Source organism: Delphinus delphis, chromosome 3, assembly GCF_949987515.2.
Source record: "Delphinus delphis chromosome 3, mDelDel1.2, whole genome shotgun sequence".
NCBI classification, from domain to species: Eukaryota; Metazoa; Chordata; class Mammalia; order Artiodactyla; family Delphinidae; genus Delphinus; species Delphinus delphis.
Window position 1 is genome coordinate 69206995 of NC_082685.1, and position 20534 is coordinate 69227528.

At 35.5% G+C, this 20534-nt stretch overlaps 1 long non-coding RNA gene across 1 annotated transcript in view; it reads left to right on the plus strand.

The window, feature by feature from the left end:
* The window catches only part of LOC132422123 (uncharacterized), a 255351-nt gene that overhangs the window by 164332 nt on the left and 70485 nt on the right, over nt 1-20534 (plus strand). The window contains exon 2 of the long non-coding RNA XR_009518812.1: nt 11589-11664. This is a non-coding gene — a long non-coding RNA (uncharacterized lncRNA). The remainder of the gene's footprint in view (nt 1-11588; nt 11665-20534) is intronic.

Genomic DNA, 20534 nt, shown 5'->3' on the forward strand with positions numbered 1-20534 from the left:
CCACCTCATTACAAATAGCTCAATTTCGTCTCTTTTTATGGCTGAGTAATATTCCATTGTATATATGTGCCACATCTTCTTTATCCATTCATCCGATGATGGACACTTAGGTTGTTTCCATCTCTGGGCTATTGTAAATAGAGCTGCAACGAACATTTTGGTACATGACTCTTTTTGAATTTTGGTCTTCTCAGGGTATATGCCCAGTAGTGGGATTGCTGGGTCATATGGTAGTTCTATTTGTAGCTTTTTAAGGAACCTCCATACTGTTCTCCACAGTGGCTGTATCAATTTACATTCCCACCAGCAGTGTAAGAGGGTTCCCTTTTCTCCACACCCTCTCCAGCATTTATTGTTTGTAGATTTTTTGATGATGGCCATTCTGACTGGTGTGAGATGATATCTCATTGTAGTTTTGAGTTGCATTTCTCTAATGATTAGTGATGTTGAGCATTCTTTCATGTGTTTGTTGGCACTCTGTATATCTTCTTTGGAGAAATGTCTATTTAGGTCTTCTGCCCATTTTTGGATTGGGTTGTTTGTTTTTTTGTTATTAAGCTGCATGAGCTGCTTATAAATTTTGGAGATTAATCCTTTATCAGTTGCTTCATTTGCAAATATTTTCTCCCATTCTGAGGGTTGTCTTTTGGTCTTCTTTATGGTTTCCTTTGCTGTGCAAAAGCTTTGAAGTTTCATTAGGTCCCATTTGTTTACTTTTGTTTTTATTTCCATTTCCCTAGGAGGTGGGTCAAAAAGGACCTTGCTGTGATTTATGTCATAGAGTGTTCTGCCTATGTTTTCCTCTAAGAGTTGGATAGTTTCTGGCCTTACATTTAGGTCTTTAATCCATTTTGAGCTTATTTCTGTGTATGGTGTTAGGGAGTGATCTAATCTCATACTTTTACATGTAGCTGTCCAGTTTTCCCAGCACCACTTATTGAAGAGGCTGTCCTTTCTCCACTGTACATTTCTGCCTCCTTTGTCAAAGATAAGGTGACCATATGTGCGTGGGTTTATCTCTGGGCTTAATTTTAGTTATTTTTAAAGATAATTTGGTGCTAATTGTCAGTGTATGGGAGGAGAAAAAAGAGACTCCATTGACATTATTAAATAATGACCTTGATTATTGAAAAAGGAGAAGATACAGAGAAGAACATCAACAGAATCTCCTGACTGCATTACAGTTTTCTAGCAGACGGGAGAATGACTCTGACTTATCAGACTTATCCTTTGTCATCCATTTCTAAAATTAATTCTATTTGTTTAAGTATTCACAAAACATTTAATTTCTTACTTTCTCTATAGTAAATAGAAATTATTGATAGATTTTAAAATAAGAGATCTCAAATTTAGTAATATATTTTTATAAGTGATTATTTAAAATTCCATTTATTAATGTCTAATTACTGTCTCTTCTATATAATGAGTCCATTGCATACCTTGTAAATGCTTCCAATAATCACATGAAATTTTTAATGAATACACAATAATGATCTTATTAATTTTAAATTAAATGTACTTGTTCACTTTTGAAAATAAATTGAAAGTGCCACTATAAATAACTCAAGAAAGTGAATTCATTTTTACATGAGAGAAACCGTTACTTTGGATATTTATAACTGTAAATACTCATGTTCTTCTCAAAGAGTAAAAATAGAAATGAAGTTTTTCTGTGTGCCATACACATATAGTGATTATTGGATGTACTTTACATGGATTATTTAACTTAATTTTTATGCAAGAGTAAGGCAGGCCTGGTATTATGTTAAGTTTAGAGATGTGGAAAAAAGGTTTAGAGATTTTACGTGTCAAGCTCAAAATCATGTCTTCTAATAGTTGATAACAGGACTTAAATCTGAGCATCTAAAATCCCAGGGACTTAACCACTGTTCTAGTGGATTAACATCACCAACTTCATTTCTGATTTCTAATTAGATTACAGTTAATTAGGTGGTTCATTGAAGCTGGCAGTTTTCTTGGTGAATATGTTGTTGAAAAAACTTTGGCTTTGTTGGTAACAATAGTCAAATTGATAGCAATGAATGCTGAATACTTTAGTCTGAAAAGGAAGAACATGTAGTGTGCGAGAGTGGCTCATGTTGGCCCATAGGGCCGGTTGTTAAACATTAACCAGCACAGACCAGAGGACAGACAGCAAAAGTAAGAAGAACTACTATCATGCAGCCTGTGGAAAGAAAACCACATTCACAGAAAGAGAGACAAAATGAAAAGGCAGAGGACTATGTACCAGATAAAGGAACAAGATAAAACCCCACAAAAACAATTAAACGAAGTGGAGACAGGCACCTTCCAGAAAAAGATTTCAGAATAATGTTAGTGAAGATGATCTGGACCTCGGAAAAAGAATGGAGGCAAAGATTGAGAAGATGCAAGAAATGTTTAACAAAGACCTAGAAGAATTAAAGAACTAACACCTAGAAGAATTAAAGAACAAACAAGCAAAGATGAACAATACAATAACTGAAATGAAAACTACACTAGAAGGAATCAATAGCAGAATAACTGAGGCAGGAGAACTGATAAGTGACCTGGAAGACAGAATGGTAGAATTCACTGCTGCGGAACAGAATAAAGAAAAAAGAATGAAAAGAAATGAAGACAGCCTAACAGACCTCTGGGACAACATTAAATGCAACAACATTCCCATTATAGGGGTCCCAGAAGGAGGAGAGAGAGAGAGAAGGACCCGAGAAAATATTTGACGAGATTATAGTCGAAAACTTCCCTAACATGGGAAAGGAAATAGCCACCGAAGTCCAGGAAGCGCAGCGAGTCACATATAGGATAAACCTAAGGAGAAACGTGCCGAGACACATAGTAATCAAATAGACAAAAATTAAAGAAAAAGAAAAATTATTGAAAGCAGCAAGGGAAAAATGACAAATAACATACAGGGAAACTCCCATAAGGTTAACAGCTGATTTCTCAGCAGAAACTCTACAAGCCAGAAGGGAGTGGCACAATATATTTAAAGTGATGAAAAGGAAGAAACTACAACCAAGATTACTCTACCCAGCAAGGATCTCATTCAGATTCTATGGAGAAATCAAAAGCTTTACAGACAACCAAAAACTAAGAGAATTCAGCACCACCAAACCAGCTCTACAGCAAATGCTAATGGAACTTCTCTAAGTGGGAAACACAAGAGAAGAAAAGGCCTCCAAAAACAAACCCAAAACAATTAAGAAAATGGTCATAGGAACATACATATCGATAATTACCTTAAATGTGAATGGATTAAATGCTCCAAGCAAGAGACACAGGCTTGCTGAATGGATACAAAAACAAGACCCATATATATGCTGTCTACAAGAGACCCACTTCAGACCTAGGGACACATACAGACTGAAAGTGAGGGGATAGAAAAAGGTATTCCATGCAAATGGAAATCAAAAGAAAGCTGGAGTAGCAATACCCATAGCAGATAAAATACACTTTAAAATAAAGAATGTTGCAAGAGACAAGGAAGGACACTACATAATGATCAAGGGATCAATCCAAGAAGATATAACAATTATAAATATACATTCACCCAACATAGGAGCACCTCAATACATAAGGAAAATGTTAACAGCTATAAAAGAGGAAATCAACAGTAATGCAATAATAGTGGAGGACTTTAACACCTCACTTACACCAAAGGACAGATCAGCCACACAGAAAATTAATAAGGAAACACAAGTTTTAAATGACACAATAGACCAGATAGATTTAATTGATAATTATAGGACATTCCATCTGAAAACAGCAGATTACACTTTCTTCTCAAGTGCTTATGGAACATTCTCCAGGATAGATCACGTCTTGGGTCACAAATCAAGCCTCAGTAGATTTAAGAAAATTGAAGTCATATCAAGCATCTTTTCTGACCACATCTCTATGAGATTAGAAATCAATTACAGGGAAAAAAATGTAAACAACACAAACACATGGAGGCTAAAAAATACATTACTAAATAACAAAGAGATCACTGAAGAAATCAAAGAGGAAATCAAAAAATACTTAGAATCAAAAGACAATGAAAACACAATGATCCAAAGCCTATGGGATGCAGCAAAAGCAGTTCTAAGAGGGAAGTTTATAGCAATACAATCCTACCTCAAGAAACAAGAAAAATCTCAAATAAACAATCTAACCTTGCACCTAAAAGAACTAGAGAAAGAAGAACAAACAAAGCCCAAAGTTAGAAGAAGGAAAGAAATCATAAAGATCAGAGCAGAAATAAATGAAATAGAAACAAAGAAACAATAGCAAAGATCAATAAAACTAAAAGCTGGTTCTTTGAGAAGAACAAAATTGATAAACCTATAGCCAGACTCATCAAGAAAAAGAGAGAGAGGACTCAAATCAATAAAATTAGAAATGAAAAAGGAGGAGTTACAACAGACACTGCAGAAATACAAACCATCATAAGAGACTACTACAAGCAATTCTATGCCAAGAAAATGGACAACCTGGAAGAAATGGACAAATTCTTAGAAAGGTATAACCTTCCAAGACTGAACCAGGAAGAAATAGAAAATATGAACAGCCCAACCACAAGTAATGAAATTGAAACTGTGAAGAAAAATCTTACAACACACAGAAGACCAGGACCAGATGGCTTCACAGGTGAATTCTATCAAACATTTAGAGAAGAGCTAACACCCATCCTTCTCAAACTCTTCCAAAAACTTGCAGAGGAAGGAACACCCCCAAACTCATTCTACAAGGCTAACATCACCCTCATACCAAAACCAGGCAAGGATACCACAAAAAAAGAAAACTACAGACCAATATCACTGATGAATATAAATACAAAAATCCTCAACAAAATACTAGCAAACAGAATCCAACAACACATTAAAAGGATCATACACCATGATCAAGTTGGATTTATCCCAGGGATGCAAGGGTTCTTCAATATACGCAAACCAATCAATGTGATACACCATATTAACAAATTGAAGAATAAGAACCATATGATCATCTCAATAGATGCAGAAAAACCTTTTGACAAAATTCAACACCAATTTATGATAAAAACTCTCCAGAAAGTGAGCATAGAGGGAACGTACCTCAACATAATAAAGATCATATACAACAAACCCACAGCAAACATCATTCTCAATGGTGAAAAACTGAAACCATTTCCTCTAATATCAGGAAGAAGGCAAGAATGTCCATTCTTGCCACTGTTATTCAACATAGTTTTGGAAGTCCTAGCCATGTGAATCAGAGAAGAAAAAGAAATGAAAGGAATACAAATTGGAAAAGAAGAAGTAAAACTGTCACTGCAGATGACATGATGCTATACATACAAAATCCTAAAGTTGCCACCAGAAAACTACTAGAGCTAATCAATGAATTTGGTAAAGTCGCAGGATACAAAATTAATGCACAGAAATCTCTTGCATTCCTATACACTAACAATGAAAGATCAGGAAGAGAAATTAAGGAAAGAATCCCATTCACCATGGCAACAAAAAGAATAAAATACCTAGGAATAAACCTAACTAAGGAGGTAAAATACCTGTACTCAGAAAATTATAAGACACTGATGAAAAAATCAAAGATGACACAAACAGATGGAAAGTTATACCATGTTTTTGGATTGGGAGAATCAAAATGACTATACTACCTAAAGCAAATACAGATTCAGTGCAATCCCTATCAAATTACCAATGGCATTTTTTACAGAACTAGAACAAAAAATCTTAAAATTTGTATGGTGACAAAAAAGACCCCAAATAGCCAAAACAGTCTTGAGGGAAAAAAATGAAGCTGGAGGAATCAGACTCCCTGACTTCAGACTATAAAACAAAGCTACAGTAATCAAGACAACATGGTACTGGCACAAAAACAGAAATATAGATCAATGGAACAGGATAGAAAGCCCAGAGATAAACCCATGCACCTATGGTCAACTAATCTATGACAAAGGAGGCAAAGATATACAATGGAGAAAAGACCGTCTCTTCAATAAGTGGTGCTGGGAAAACTGGACAGCTACATGTAAAAGAATGAAATGCGAACACTCCCTAACACCATACACAAAAATAAACTCAAAATGGATTAAAGACCTAAATGTAAGACCAGACACTATAAAACTCTTAGAAGAAACCATAGGAAGAACACTCTTTGACATAAATCACAGCAAGATCTTTTTTGACCCACCTCCTAGAGTAACGGAAATAAAAACAAAAATAAACAAATGGACCTAACAACAACAACAACAAAACATTAACCAGCACAACAGTATAACTGTAAGCAAAAAGTCAAAAATCCAAGACGTATGTTAAGGAAGGTTTCTGATGTCCTGTTCTATCTGCTTCATGTAATCATAATAGTTTTTGATTATTCACATATTAATGGAAATTTAACGCTTGAGAGAAATTTAAAAGCTCTTTCCACTTTTATATTCAGCATAATGGAAATCCATAAGTAAATGCCCTATCAAACCCCCCCTGTATTTCTACAATTATTTCATGTTTATATATGGATATATTTTCATTTTCTTTTATTCTTTATGCCATATGTCTAGCAGAGCATCATCTAAGATTGTTAATGCTGGTAAAAACCAACATAATTCATGTTTTACTTTACCTTCACTTATTCCTTCTTCAGTATTCTTCCTCACATTATGTAGATCTGAGTTTCTGACCTATATTATTTTCCTTCTCTCTTAAGAACTTTTTTTTTTTTTAACATTTCTTGAAAGACAGCTCTACTGGCAACAAATTCCCTCAGTTTCTGTTTGTCTCATAAAGTCTTTATTTCTCCTTCATTTTTGAAGGGTCATTTTGCAGGGTACAGAATTCTAGGTTGGTGGTTTCTTTCTCTCAACACTTTAAATGTTTCACTTCACTCTCTGGGCTTGCATGGTTTCTGAGGAGGAGTTGAATGTAATTCTTTGTTACCTTTGTTCCTCTGTAGGTAAGGTGGTTTTTCCCCTCTGCCTTCTGTCAATATTTTTTCTTTATCTTTATTTTCTTTATTTTTGCATAAGTTTTAACAAAGTTGTCAGAAAAGATATATAAATATATATACATGTATATATAACTTAAATCAATTCTAAAATTCTCATATCCGATGTTTAGCAGTGAGACAGATAACTCTGAGATATTATTATTTCTGCTTCTTATCCTTCTTCATTCTTCTTTTCCTCCTCCTACTTTTTCCTGTCTTCTGCCTCCTTTTTGTTTTTTCATGTAACAATCTAACATGGTCAGTTCTTTAAGTGAGGCCAGATCAAAAGTTCACTGTTCTGTGTGGTGGACTCCCTTTTGTTTTACAGAATTGCCATGCCTGTAAGTACAATACAACAACAAAAACAAAAATCACTTGTCTTTCCTTAAATAATATCCTGTTATTTCCTTTTTTTTTTTTTCTATGAAGATGGGAAACTGGCTACTGACTTACACATCATGGGAACTTCCATAATTACAGACAGGTTGCATATTAACTACTCTCTTAGACTTATTTAACTTTATAAGACTAATTGTCTTAGTTGGTTTACAGATTGGCATGTTTTCCTTCTCTGTGTTGTTGATTTTAGTCCACAGTGAGACTGAATTTTCAAAATTCTTTGATATATTCCGCTATGTTTCATCTTAAAGAAGATTTGAAAGTCAGTGGAGAAGTTCCTTCAAGTTCTCTGTTTTATGTACATGGAAATGAGATCTTCATCCTCAAAGTGACATAGGTGGTAGAACTCAAACTAGAACAGAAGTCTGTTCTGTCTACCTGAGTGTTATTTTCATCATTCCCTCAGATTTCCTTTTATTGTATATGTTTTGAGACATAAAGTGTTCTTTTATGTCCAATATGTAGAGTCCAAAAATTCAGCCAATTTCAACATACATTTGTTTGGTACTGAGTAAGCAGAAGGTATTGACCAGGTCCTGAGTTCCAAGTATAAATAAACGCTTGAGATTCTTATGGTAAATAAGAGAGTAGACCCAGAACTACAACAAATATAAGGCTGACTAATGGGTGCCTTAGGGGAGGTATTGATCGTGAGAGTGTTTTGGCTCTGACATTGACCGCCTTATTGATTAGTAACGTTGGTTCAGTTGACTTAGCAAGCTAGGTATGTATCCCTTTTCCTCTTCACCTCTCTGCTAGTGTATCTTTTTTAAAGATTTTTTGATGTGGACCATTTTTAAAGTCTTTATTGAATTTGTTATAATATTGCTTCTGTTTTATGTTTTGGTTTTTTGGCCACGAGGCATGTGGGATCTTAGCTCCCTGACCAGGGATCGAACCCATGTCCCTGGCATTGGAAGGAGAAGTCTTAACACAGGACCACCAGGGAAGTCCCATCTGCTTGTGTATCTTTAGAATTTTATCACAGAGGACAAATTTTCCAGGTGGGAAAGGGCTGTTTATTAGCCAAAATATAATGTAATTATAAATAAACTATTGTGGGGGAAAGCCACAGGAAGGAGGTGTTATTTGAACAAGTCCTTGAAGGATGAGCACTGTTTCAGCAGTGAAGGATGAAGGAGGTGTAAGATATGCTGTGAACAAGGAACAGCATTGGATTGATGGTAACATACGAAGTGTGTTGGAGAAGGTAAAATGATTAAAGATGACAGGAGATAACAATGGCAGTGAGGGTCAAAAGGTAGGAACATCCTTCCCTTAAAAAGTGAGCTTAGAATGTGTCAATTTAAAATCAATTTCAGAATAATTTGTCACGAAGAATTCAACTTGAGAGATTTTCAATTAATCACAAAGCTTGTGAGAAGCTTGAGGAAGTGTGGAAATTTTAAGAAAAAAACCCAAAAAACCCAGAAAAAAAGCCTTGGAAGAATGAGAGATGAGAATAAGAATGTGCTCAGAAAAATAAGTAGGAAACATCTTCTAGGTAGTTGACCTTTACACAATTGCCTGTGTGTCTGCCACTTGGAGAACTGAGTAAATCCTGTGACATAGCATTAGTTTATTCACTCCCTCAAGAACTGAGACTGTGCTACAAATCTTAAGATGTTCCCTAATAAGTAGTGAATTTTAGGGCCGAAACAGCACTTTTATTTGTCAGAGAGTAGAGAATCTCAGTTCCACAGTAGAATGAGACCATTCCTCCTTTTTTAAAAATCTTCAACTGAGAGTCCCAGGGAAAAGCACTTTCATTCCTGATAGCAGTACATCACAGTTTGGTTGATGTTTAGGGGATGATATATTAAAATTAACCCAGAAAACTGTCCCCGTTTTAGAGTAATACTTGTGAAAATGAGTGGGCATTAGGCTTTATTTGGTACTGAACAGCACATGCTCTTAAAACAGCATTCTTCAAGAAACCATTTCAATTAGGAAGAAAATAAATCTGTTTAAATCTGGATCTACTAATAATCGCTGTATTAAAAACACTGCGATGCAATCTTGCATTTTATTTCTCTGGGGCTCAGGCTTTACTTGTGGTTAGTCATGTGCAAAACAGAATGAAAACTTCCACTGTCAATTTACGTTGATTCCCATCTGCTATGAATGGTAACCCATGATCTCTTCTCCATCAGGTATTTTTGTTGTGCTCTTGTTGCTATTTTACAAAGAATCTGCAATCACTATTCTGTGCACCTTGCTCAGTTCTTGAAGAGAGACAACACTTGAAAACATAATGGCCAGATGATCTCAGGATGCAAGAATCCTTCAGATGTTTGCTGAGAACTATTGAGAGATGCTTCAGTTTGACAAAGGCAGGAAATGTTAATTTTCAGCTCTTTTATAAACAGAGGGATGATCTGTAAAGGGAAAACTGTTGTCACAGCAAATGTACACTTGAGTGATTCAAACCTAATTAGTGGTTATATCATTCACTTTGAATATATTTACTGTAACAACTGGTAAACTGCTTTTCAAATTCAGCTGTTGAATAGATTCTTTTTTTTTTAAAAACAGCTCTGAAAATTTATTTTCCTTTTTTCTTACCAAATTTATGCCTTCGTCCTTCATATACGTGCTATATATAACCAATGATTAGCTACCTCCATCTTTTCTGTTCCCATTTTACCCCCTCTGCAAAATTCCCAAAATATTTACTTGAGGAAAACATATTCACATTATACACTTGTTTTTAGCAGCAGAAGGATATGAATATTATCTGTTAAAAGTGTATAGAAATAGAGCGTTATTTAATTATGAAAAATTAAGTCGTATTCCTCAAAAGACCCTATTGAACAAGATGTTCAAAGCAATTGATGTATGGTACTTCTTTGCTATGCCTTTGCATTTTGATAAATACTTGACTAGGTACGACCAAGAAAAGAGAAATTCAAGCAGAGTGATGATTTAGTGACTCTAACTGCAAGCGATTTGCAATATGGTTAATTAAAAGAAATCTTTATATAAAGCAGACATAATTTATATTTTGGATATACCACAAATTTATTTTGGAGGAATCATTCTGAAAACCAAATCCTCTATAATTGAGATAATGTATGCTTTAAAACATAATAGGAAAAAAAAATCTTTCCACTCTACTTCATATGCTTTCAAAAAATCTGATTAAAAAACTAGCAAGTTTGTGGTAGATATTTTGGAAAATGTAGAAGCATATAAGGAAAAAGAAAAAAAGAAATGTAATTCCACTACTCACAATGTTTAGAAGTATTTTGTTTCCCAAATGTTTCCCAGCCTCTGCATGTGGAATTAAAAAGAAATATGGAGTCATATTACCTACGCACTTTTGTAACTTCTTTGAGAAAAGTTCTTTTCCAAATGCCTGCTTGGATTTCCACATGCCTCACTGGGCTCTTTGAAAACCTGATTCCTCTTTCTAGAGATAGACATGGATCCACAAAGAATGCAGCTGTATCATATATATGCCAACATGCATTTTCTTAGAAATGCGAGGCGCCTCTTGAAAATAGTAGCTTTTCCCAGCTGATTTATGAAGGTTTAGATATTAGAAATGAATAGTATTAAAAGTGAACACAAACTTTAATGCATATTTTAGGAGGGATAGTTGAGGGAAGGAGAGTTTCTAGAATGTCCATTAGATAGTAAGGGCAGAGTCCTTGAGAGATGGCTTAAAGCCACAGTCATCAAGTGAGGAGGACAAAATTAAGCTGACGGGAAGGATTTCACCTCTCCTTCTGTGTGGAGAAGAATAGAATTGTTACTTTAGCAGGTGATCATGCTTAGGAACCACCAGAGTTAGTAGGCTCTATCAGTTGGGTTTAAGTACAGTGTGAATAAGGGTAAGCTCTTGATTTTGGCATCCATTTGGGCCAGTTAGATTTATACAAATAAATGAAACAAAACACGCCCCCCCCCACCCCACTTCCCACCACCACCCATGCTTTGGCTGCAGATAATTCTGACCTGATGAGGTCAGTCACATCACTTCATTTTCCTTTTGAAATGTAGCTAAAGAAATGGAAAAAGGGTCACACTGACAGCAAAGAGAAAATTACTTTACATAGTGGGTGGATAATGGGCTGTGAGGTCAGATTCTTAAATACTGTGGTTGGAATCCTTTTTTAAAAAAAATTTTTTATAAGGCTGAATGATTTTATTACCACTAATAACCCTTGTGGCTCTGAAAGCTGAAATAATCTGGGTAATCAAAATTTATGCTTTAGGATGAAAGGTGATTATCTGCAGACGAGAGAAAGGAAATTCCTCTTTCCCCAATCCTCTCTGCCAACTACACTGTGGGTGAGTAGCTGCCTGGAGCTTTTGGATCACGTTCTCTGGTGGAGGTGGGAAGTCCCTTCTTTCAAAGATCACATTTTGGTGGCTGGAGGCCGTGAATGTGGCGAGTGAGTGAATCATCTGAGAATCTTTACTCAGAGAAAAAGGACCACTTGGAGATATTGCAAAGGAGGTGAAGGTTGATCTCAAGATGTTTGGCCTCCTCATAAGGAGTCCATTCTTAAAGCTGTTGAATTTTATTTTATAATAAGCTTATTTTAAGCTAAAAGAGCTCTTTATGATGGACGTTGTATTTGTTCCACTGTACAAGGGTCCTACCATTTTTGAGAATCTCCCTTCCCCATGTTCATCAATATGGCCAGTTTGGGATGTTTTAAATGAGGAGTTGGGAAGAATAGGATTAAAAATTTGCTGGTTTAATCTAGATTTATGGAAGACAGAACTTTTCATTATCATGTAGATATGAATGGATGCTATTTGTGGATTTCTGCCAAATAGTTAAAGGAAAATTATTAAGAGCAGAGGTAACTGATTATGTGACTTTCCTCCATAATTTTGGTGGAAGAAACACAGGTTACTTATTTTTTCCTAAATCTGATTAAATCATGTATAGAGCCCCTGCACATTGAAGGTGGCAAGAAACCTAAACTCATTCAATTACTACCCATCCTTTCAAAAATGGACTTGTGTCTCAATGGTCTTACACAGTTTAGAATAGTAATCTCAAAAAAAAAGTCTGTGCATATAGTATTCTATTAATATATTTATTATAAAACATACAAAAATAGAAATACAAAGAGACAAATAATAAACTATTCGAAAAGTATTTTAATTTTAACATTAATGGAATAGACCTTTGTCATTATTAATATTTATAATTATTAGTGAACAAAACTTGATTGAGTGTGCTTTATAGTTTAGAAAATCTTGGTTGTATCAGTGATTCAAATGTTGGATCATAAGTTCAGTATATTTTCACACTTGGTTTTAATGAAAACTAAGCTGAAAAGGATACCTAATAAAGATAAGTAGATTCAGATGGATGAAGTGCAAACTTGACCCCACTGGTAAAATTATAACTTTTTTTCATATTCAGTAATAGAAAGGGTTTGTTGAAATTCATCTGGTACATTTCCATTTTCCATGATGTCAGTGAGTTAGTGGTCTTACAGTTAACACACAAAGGTGTCCTTTGTTACATTTTTACTAACGGGTTCGAATCCTGTGAAACTCTTCATGTAGATGATTTTAAAATAGCCTAGAAAATTATGTTTCTAAGTTTTTAAAGTGTAAGGTATGCAGTTTGTTTTTAATATGCTTATTTAATAGATAATATGCTTACTTAATAGATAATATGCTTATTTAATTTTGACAGCAGAGTTGCATGTTTCCATTTCCAAACATCTGTTTTCAGAATGCTCTCTCTACAGCTCAAAATTCTTTCAGAATGTAGTCATTTTTCCCCCATTTTTAAAATGTCACCTTTACCTTGAGGGAGCAAATAAGAATGTTTATTTTGTTTTTAAATATCTTCTAGCTTAGTACCGATATTCACTTACACAGGGAAGGTAAACAAATCTGAAATGCACGTCTTTTTGTAGAAGAAAAAGGTAAGATGTTTAAATTTGACAGTCCTATTAAATACTTTGCCATTAGATAACATTAAATGAAAGATGGTCACACCCCATCTCATTCCACTACACTGGAAGATTCTTTACTGGAGATCATATAATCCCATAAACTTATGTATGGAAGCTGCAGTATATAGCAATACATGGGAAGCTGGTGAAAGCTTATGCAAGCATCGTTTGCCTTCTGCATGGTAGACCTACAGCTTTGCCCTCAGGTCAGCTAATACTCTTCCCCGTGGAGCAGGGTCTGACAGATGGACTGTGTTTAAGTTCTTACTTTCGTTTTTCGTTTTTTTAAAGTAAAATTGCATCTAAATACAAATTCAACCCTTAGATATAACTATAAATTTATACCTCGGAAATGATGGGTGTACACTCTTTGGGGCATGCCCTCTGACCTCTGACCCACACTGACACCAGGAAGAAATGTTAAGCCCTTGAGGTTCTCCTGCTTCTGTGCCTGTCTAGAACCTGGGAATATTTTGTGAGGCTGGGGCTTGGTCACCCAGCGTCCCGCCTCCATGCAGACAGCTACTCATGTTTGAGGTCCAGCTATGTCAGTGCTGTTCTACAAGGAAAGAGGATAACTGTTTTCTGGACCCATGAAAAGTTCCACTAGGGAGCTGTCTGTGTTTGCCACCCACTTGAAGTACTTGACGCAATTTCAGGCGATTCACCATGAGGTTTCAAACCCCCGACTTCCTACCGACCAGGACTTTTTGATGTCTTGAGGATGTTCATTAAGCGTAGGTTCAGTGTTGGGCTGGTGGTGAGGAGGGGACAAGCCTGTGCAGTAGATTTAAAGATCCAAGGAAGGCTCACCTGTCTCACAGTCATCTCCACCAGAAAGCCTGCTGTTTAAAGTCAGTCAGATTTGCGTTTGAATACTAGATCCAGTGCTTGATAGATGAGTGACCTTAACAGAAGGATTAATCTGCTTGAAACTCAGTTTCCTCTTCCATAAAATAGGCATGAAAGTCTTATATTTCAGAGCTGGTACATGGATTAAAGGTAATTTATGTAAAGTGCTTAGCACACTACCTGGGTATTCAATAAAGTGTAGCTTTTGACTAATTTTCTCCTACTCCTCTTCCTTTTCTGCGTGGATTGGATCCGCTTCTAGGTGTTTAGAAAGGACAAGGAGAGTATTATAGACTAAATGTTTGTGTCCTTGAAATTCATATGCTGAAGGCTCAGTCCCCAGTGTGATGGTATTTAGAGATGGGTCCTTTAGGAGGTGATCAGGGTTAGATTAGGTCATGAGGATGGGGCCCTCATGATGGAATTAATGCCCTTCTAAAAAGAGGAAGAGACACAAGATCTCTCTCTCCCCTCCCCAGCCTCTCTTCCTCTTCCTCTCTGTCTGTCTCTCTCTCTCAGTCTCTCTCTCTTTTCCCTCTTCTCCTGCCATTTGAGGATACAGCAAGAAGGTGGCAAAGAGTTTGCAAAACAGGAAGAGGGCTCTCATATTTGATAAGCAAAATACAATTATTTCAAATAAGTAGGGCTTGGGACTCAGAATGTCTGGATTTGGATCCCAGCCCTGATACTTACTGACTGTGTATTATCTTGGAGAAATCATTTAACCTCTTGGGGTGTATTTCCTCATAGACAAAGTGGGTTTAAGTAGTATCTTATAGAGTTATTGTGAAAATTGAATAATTCACGTAAAGTAAATTATTAACCATAATAATATTATCAGAGGTTGATGTTATTACTCAAGGGATTTTACATGATGTGGAAAAGATACTGTTCCTGCTCTTGAGGATTTTATGACCAGAAAGAGCTACCTCTTAGCTTAAGGAATGTTGCGAAAAGCAATGAGTGTCATCCTGGGGCTGCAGGGTCTGTACTTAATGGCAAAATACGTGTGTGTTTCTAAGCTTTTTATCACTGCCTCCTGTGTCAATGTCCTTCTATAGGTTATTTGCATTCAGCATACTTTTTCCAATATAAAATCTTTCTTATATATTGCTTTAAAAAATTTTTTTTTCATTGGAGTATAGTTGATTTACAATGTTGTGTTAGTTTTATTGCTTTTTTTTTTCATTTGACAATCTTAAGTTTGCTGTGTAGCAGCAGCAGCATGTCAAATAATTTGGAAATGGAATTTATTCTTGGGATTATCATACCCTACTTATTTCATTAAATAAAAATGAGAAATTCAAATACCAAGATAAACAATGATTTTAGGGTTTGTACCCCATAAAGTTCTTTTCAATCCACATTATATTCAAAGATAATGAATAGAAAAATAGAAAGAGGAAAATACACTGGATTTTTTTTTACTTAAAATTCTAGATCTTGGTTACAAAATATATTAACTAGTTATATTATTGACATGATGGTGTAATATTTTCTGCTAATGATCTCAAAATAAATCACAGTGCTGAATTTATAGTTCAAACATTTTAATATAGCTCTTTTATGTATACATTTTCTTAAAGTGGGAAGGTTTATTCAACTTGTTCTATCTGAGTGTATTTAATCCCTTATAAATATATACAGACTCCCTAGGAACTGACTCTGAACCCAGCAGCGTCAACTCAAATTTTAGATCATGAAAGAGTTATGTTAGCAATTACGAGATGTATTCCTTGTGGGTGGTGCATAAACACAAACACAAAATGCATAATTTGAAAAGACCTCCTCCTTTTTTCTCTTTTTTTTTTTTTTGTGTGGGGGCAAGGAGGAATAAAAAGTCTAGGATTCTGTTGAGAATGGCAAAGAGACTGGATTATTTTACATAGTATTAGACCTATTGTTTCTGCATAGGTTATCATATTTTCTCCTAAAAAATCCATGTAAAAGAAGCTTTAAAATTACATTTGTCTGTTAACATTAAAGAGAAGAAATGGTTATAGTTGTAGTAAAAGAAAATGTCTTTAAGATTCTAAGAAGTTCCTAAACTGAAAGAAATGTATCCATTGAGAGGCAGACATTATGCTATTACTCAAGGGATTTTACAGGAATGGAAAAGACATTGTTCTTTTTCTTAAGGAGTTTATAACCTAAAGAGAAATTAAGAAAAGGTGTGACTGTCACTGAAACCCTAAACTTTATTTTCCTATAGTGTTTTCCCCTTTACACTTTTCTGGACAGAGGAGCACTACATGAGAGTAAGAATTATTTTGAAAGTTCCTCTTTGAGGGAGAATTAGCATTAAGGAAAATATCAAAATATCGCTTCGGAGATGAGCAGTGAAGAACAGGACAAGGAAGAGTTCATGCCTAATTTTTAGCAATGGGGAAAGAGTAGGTTACTGAAAATATACAGGAAGGCAGGTTCACTCTATGAATCATAGAGGGTTAATATTTGTTTCAGTATCAAGTCTCTTTGTACACTTTCCCTGAGTAAGAAACATTATCTTCACCCCAGGAGTGAGTCTTGATTATCCAGTGTCAATATTCCTCCCGAAGTGACCATTTCCTCCATCTCCAGGGTGTTATTTAATTGTTCATTAGCTCCTTTAAGGGAGAGCAAACTGTAGACATTTAAGGGCTAATAAATTTTATGTGTGTCTATTAGTAAGTTTGTCTAGATATTGCCTTTTTCATAGATAAACTAAAATTGCAACAAAGAACTGAGGAGTAAAATATAATCTGTCATATTAATCTTTTTCTTATCTTATTTTGAAATGATCCATGGATTAATTTTAAAAAATTGAATTGGCTGGATGAAAGTAAAAGTTTTAAAAGCATATTTAGAAGTTAAAAAGTTGTATGACATAATAGAAGAAAAGAGTGGAAAATAGAAGAAAAGAGTATAAAACTCCTTGGGAAATATTTTAGAATCTTTTTTACCCTTTGTGACCATATTTTAGTATCAGTGTAAATACAAATAAGATCCTTTAAATTCTTTCTTCACCAATATGTATAACTTCATATTTTAACTTAACGCTCTATAATACTGATGTGGAAATGAATTTCAGTAAGGCTGGAATGGTATAAATAGGGAGTGTTTTGGAAATCCTAGAATCATTGAATGCTAGGATTACTGTTTTTCTACCTTCTATTTAATGTTGGATTCAGAAAAGAAAGTGGCACAGGGGTGTTCTTTTTTTCCTCTTCCATCTTTATTGAGATATAATTGACATATAACATTGTGTAAATTTAAGGTGTACATACACTTATATATATTACAGTATGATTACCACTAACATTAGCTAACACCTCCATCACATCACATATCACCATTTCTGTTTTATAGTGAGAACACTTAATATTTGTTCTTTTCACAATTTTCAAGTATACAGTAAATACTGTTAATTATAATCACAGTACTGTGCATTAAGCCCTCAGAACTTATTCATCTTCTAACTGCATGTTTGTATCCTTTGATCAGCATCTACCTTACCCCTCTCGCTTTCCCCTGCCCCACCCCGCCCTGGTAACCACCATTCTTCTCTTTATTCCTATGAGTTCACCATTTTTAGACTGCATATATAAGTGATATCACATAGTATCTGTCTTTCTCTGACTTGTTTCACTTAGCATCATGTCCTCAGGGTCCATCCATGTCACAAATGTCAGGATTCCCTTCTTTTTCATGGTTGTAATATTCCACTATATATGTAGATATCTCATATCTTCTTTATCCATTTTTCCATTGGGGGACACTTAGGTTTTTTCTCTATCTTGGCTATTGTAAATAATGCTACGATGGACATGGGAGTGCATCTGTTTTGATTTTATTTCCTTTGGATATATACTCAGAAGTGGGATTGTTGGTTGTTCTATTTTTAATTTTTTGAGGAATCTCCATACTGTTTTCCATAGTGGCTGTACTAATTTACATTTCTACCAACAGTGCACAAAGTTTGGCAAAGGGGTATTCTTGTCGGATGAACTCTTCTCCAATCTTGGATAAACTGTCTTCCAGGAATTTGTCTCATTTCCTGCCCTTGGCAGGACAATTGTAATGAAAATCTTAGGTCTCCTTTGCCTCTACCTTATGGGAATCTGAAACCTAGAACATCTCCTAAGTGGCCAGTTTTCTCCTTCTGCTCCTTCTAGACTGATCCCTCTAACTCTTCACTGTCAAAGGTAGCATCTAAGCATTTGTGTGGCTGTGAAGCAGTGGTATTGGGAAGGGAGTCATTGACATGCCAGTGAGGAGACTGTAAGAGTGTCAATAAGAGACTGTAAAACAAGAAATATAGTTTTTCAGAGTCCAAAGTCTAACTGCACTGTGCTCCAACCATAGCTCCATTGTGTTTCATCATGAAGTTTTTTCATGGTCTGAGAAACTGTTCAAGTGTTTAGTGGAATGTCCCTATATAATGTGAATGTGAGGCATGGAATAATTATGTACATCTGGACTGATTACTGTTACTGGGCTTTTGTAGTTTTGATGTTACAACACGAAGCATTATCATCTTCTATTTACCCATATTTTTATTTCCATTCTATAGAATGATGCCAGGATAATAGCAATTACAATGAAACTCACAAGGGATATTTTAATAATTAAAGTGAAAACATCCAAAGAAGTAATATAGATACAAAGCAAAGTGAGTAAATTAAGATGTATTTAATGAATAATTTAATACAGCAGATTCCATTGTCCTTGCAAAACAAAATTAATAAGATGCAATGAACTTCAATTTATTACTTTTAAGTGTTTTGTCTTGAAAATCACCAGAGTATTATCTTCAACAAAATATATAAAAACTAGGTAGCATTCTTTGTCCCTAGAGCTATGATTCTCCATTTTGCTTTAGAAATCACAGAATTATATTTCACTATAGAATTCAAATCATAGCCTAATTTTTAAAAGTAATGGTATTGAATAGGGAAGTTGTAATGCTATTTTGTGGGCAGAATTTTTTTTCCTGAGGCTATTCCCTATTGAAAAAAAGCTCCATTTGTGAAGTAGGTATTTTTTTTTCTGTTATGAATAGATGTCATTTCATGTGTACACAAGCACACTGTGTGCATGCATGTGTGTGTATGTGTATGTATGTAGCATATAGGTGTGTTCTGCTCACATATTCTCCACAACTTCAGTGTGCTGAATCACTTTGTCCTTGGAACCTAAATAATTTTTTTTTTTTTTTTTGTGGTATGCGGGCCTCCCACTGCTGTGGCCTCTCCCGTTGTGGAGCACAGGCTCCGGACACGCAGGCTCAGTGGCCATGGCTCATGGCCCCAGCCGCTCCGTGGCATGTGGGATCTTCCCGGACCAGGGCACAAACCCACGTCCCCTGTATCGGCAGGCAGACTCTCAACCACTGCGCCACCAGGGAAGCCCCTAAATAATTTTTATTCAAACTCTTGTCTAAAAGGTGGAAGACCCAGCATCTGTAGGCATTTGGAGCGGAGACTCTCATCTTTGGCTGTGAGTGTTGCTTTTTCTGATGCAAGAGCTACGCCACCTGACTTGCCTCTGTGCAGAGCCTGCTGGGCATCTCTTCAATCCTTTCCTTCTATAATATGTCCCCAACTCAAGCCTATAGGGTAGCCAGACTTTATTGAAGATTTTCAGGATATATTAGTTAGGATATAGATTCGGATATGTATAAGAGACACCCACATTAACAGTGTCCTAAATATCCTGAAAGTTCATTTCTCTTGCTCTGTAAAAATCTGGAGGCTGATGGCCTGAGTCTGGCATGTTGGCTCCACTTCAAAAGGTCATCCAGGGACCCAACTTCCTTCTATCTCATGACTCCACCATCTATAACGTGTTAGCCTTGTTGTTGTAGTCCAGTATAACTTACTATTACATCCACACCCTGGGCATCAGGATAGAGGGAAAGTAGGAGGATAAAATACCTTCCTTCCCTTTCGAGTTATATCCCCAAAGTTAAGCATTTTACTTTCCCTCAAATTCTACTGGCTCGAACCTAGGCCCATGGCCATACCTAGCTGCAAGTAAAACTGGGAAATATTTCTTCTGGGTGACCATGTACTAAGTTTAAAACTATGAGTTCCATTTCATCCAGCAACAGCAGAATAGACATTTATCTCAAGCACATGCAGAACATTCGCCAGAATAGACTATATGTTAGGTCACAAAACAAGGCTTAACAAATTTAAGAAGGTTGAAATCACACCAATTTTCCAATCACAGTGGTATGAATCTAGAGCTTAACAACAGGAGAAAAACTGAAAAATTCACAAATATGTGGAAATTATACTACATACTCCTGAAGAACAAATGGGTCAAAGAAGAAATCAAAAGGAAAATTAAAACTACCTTTAAACAAAAGAAAATGGAAACACAACATACCAAAAATTA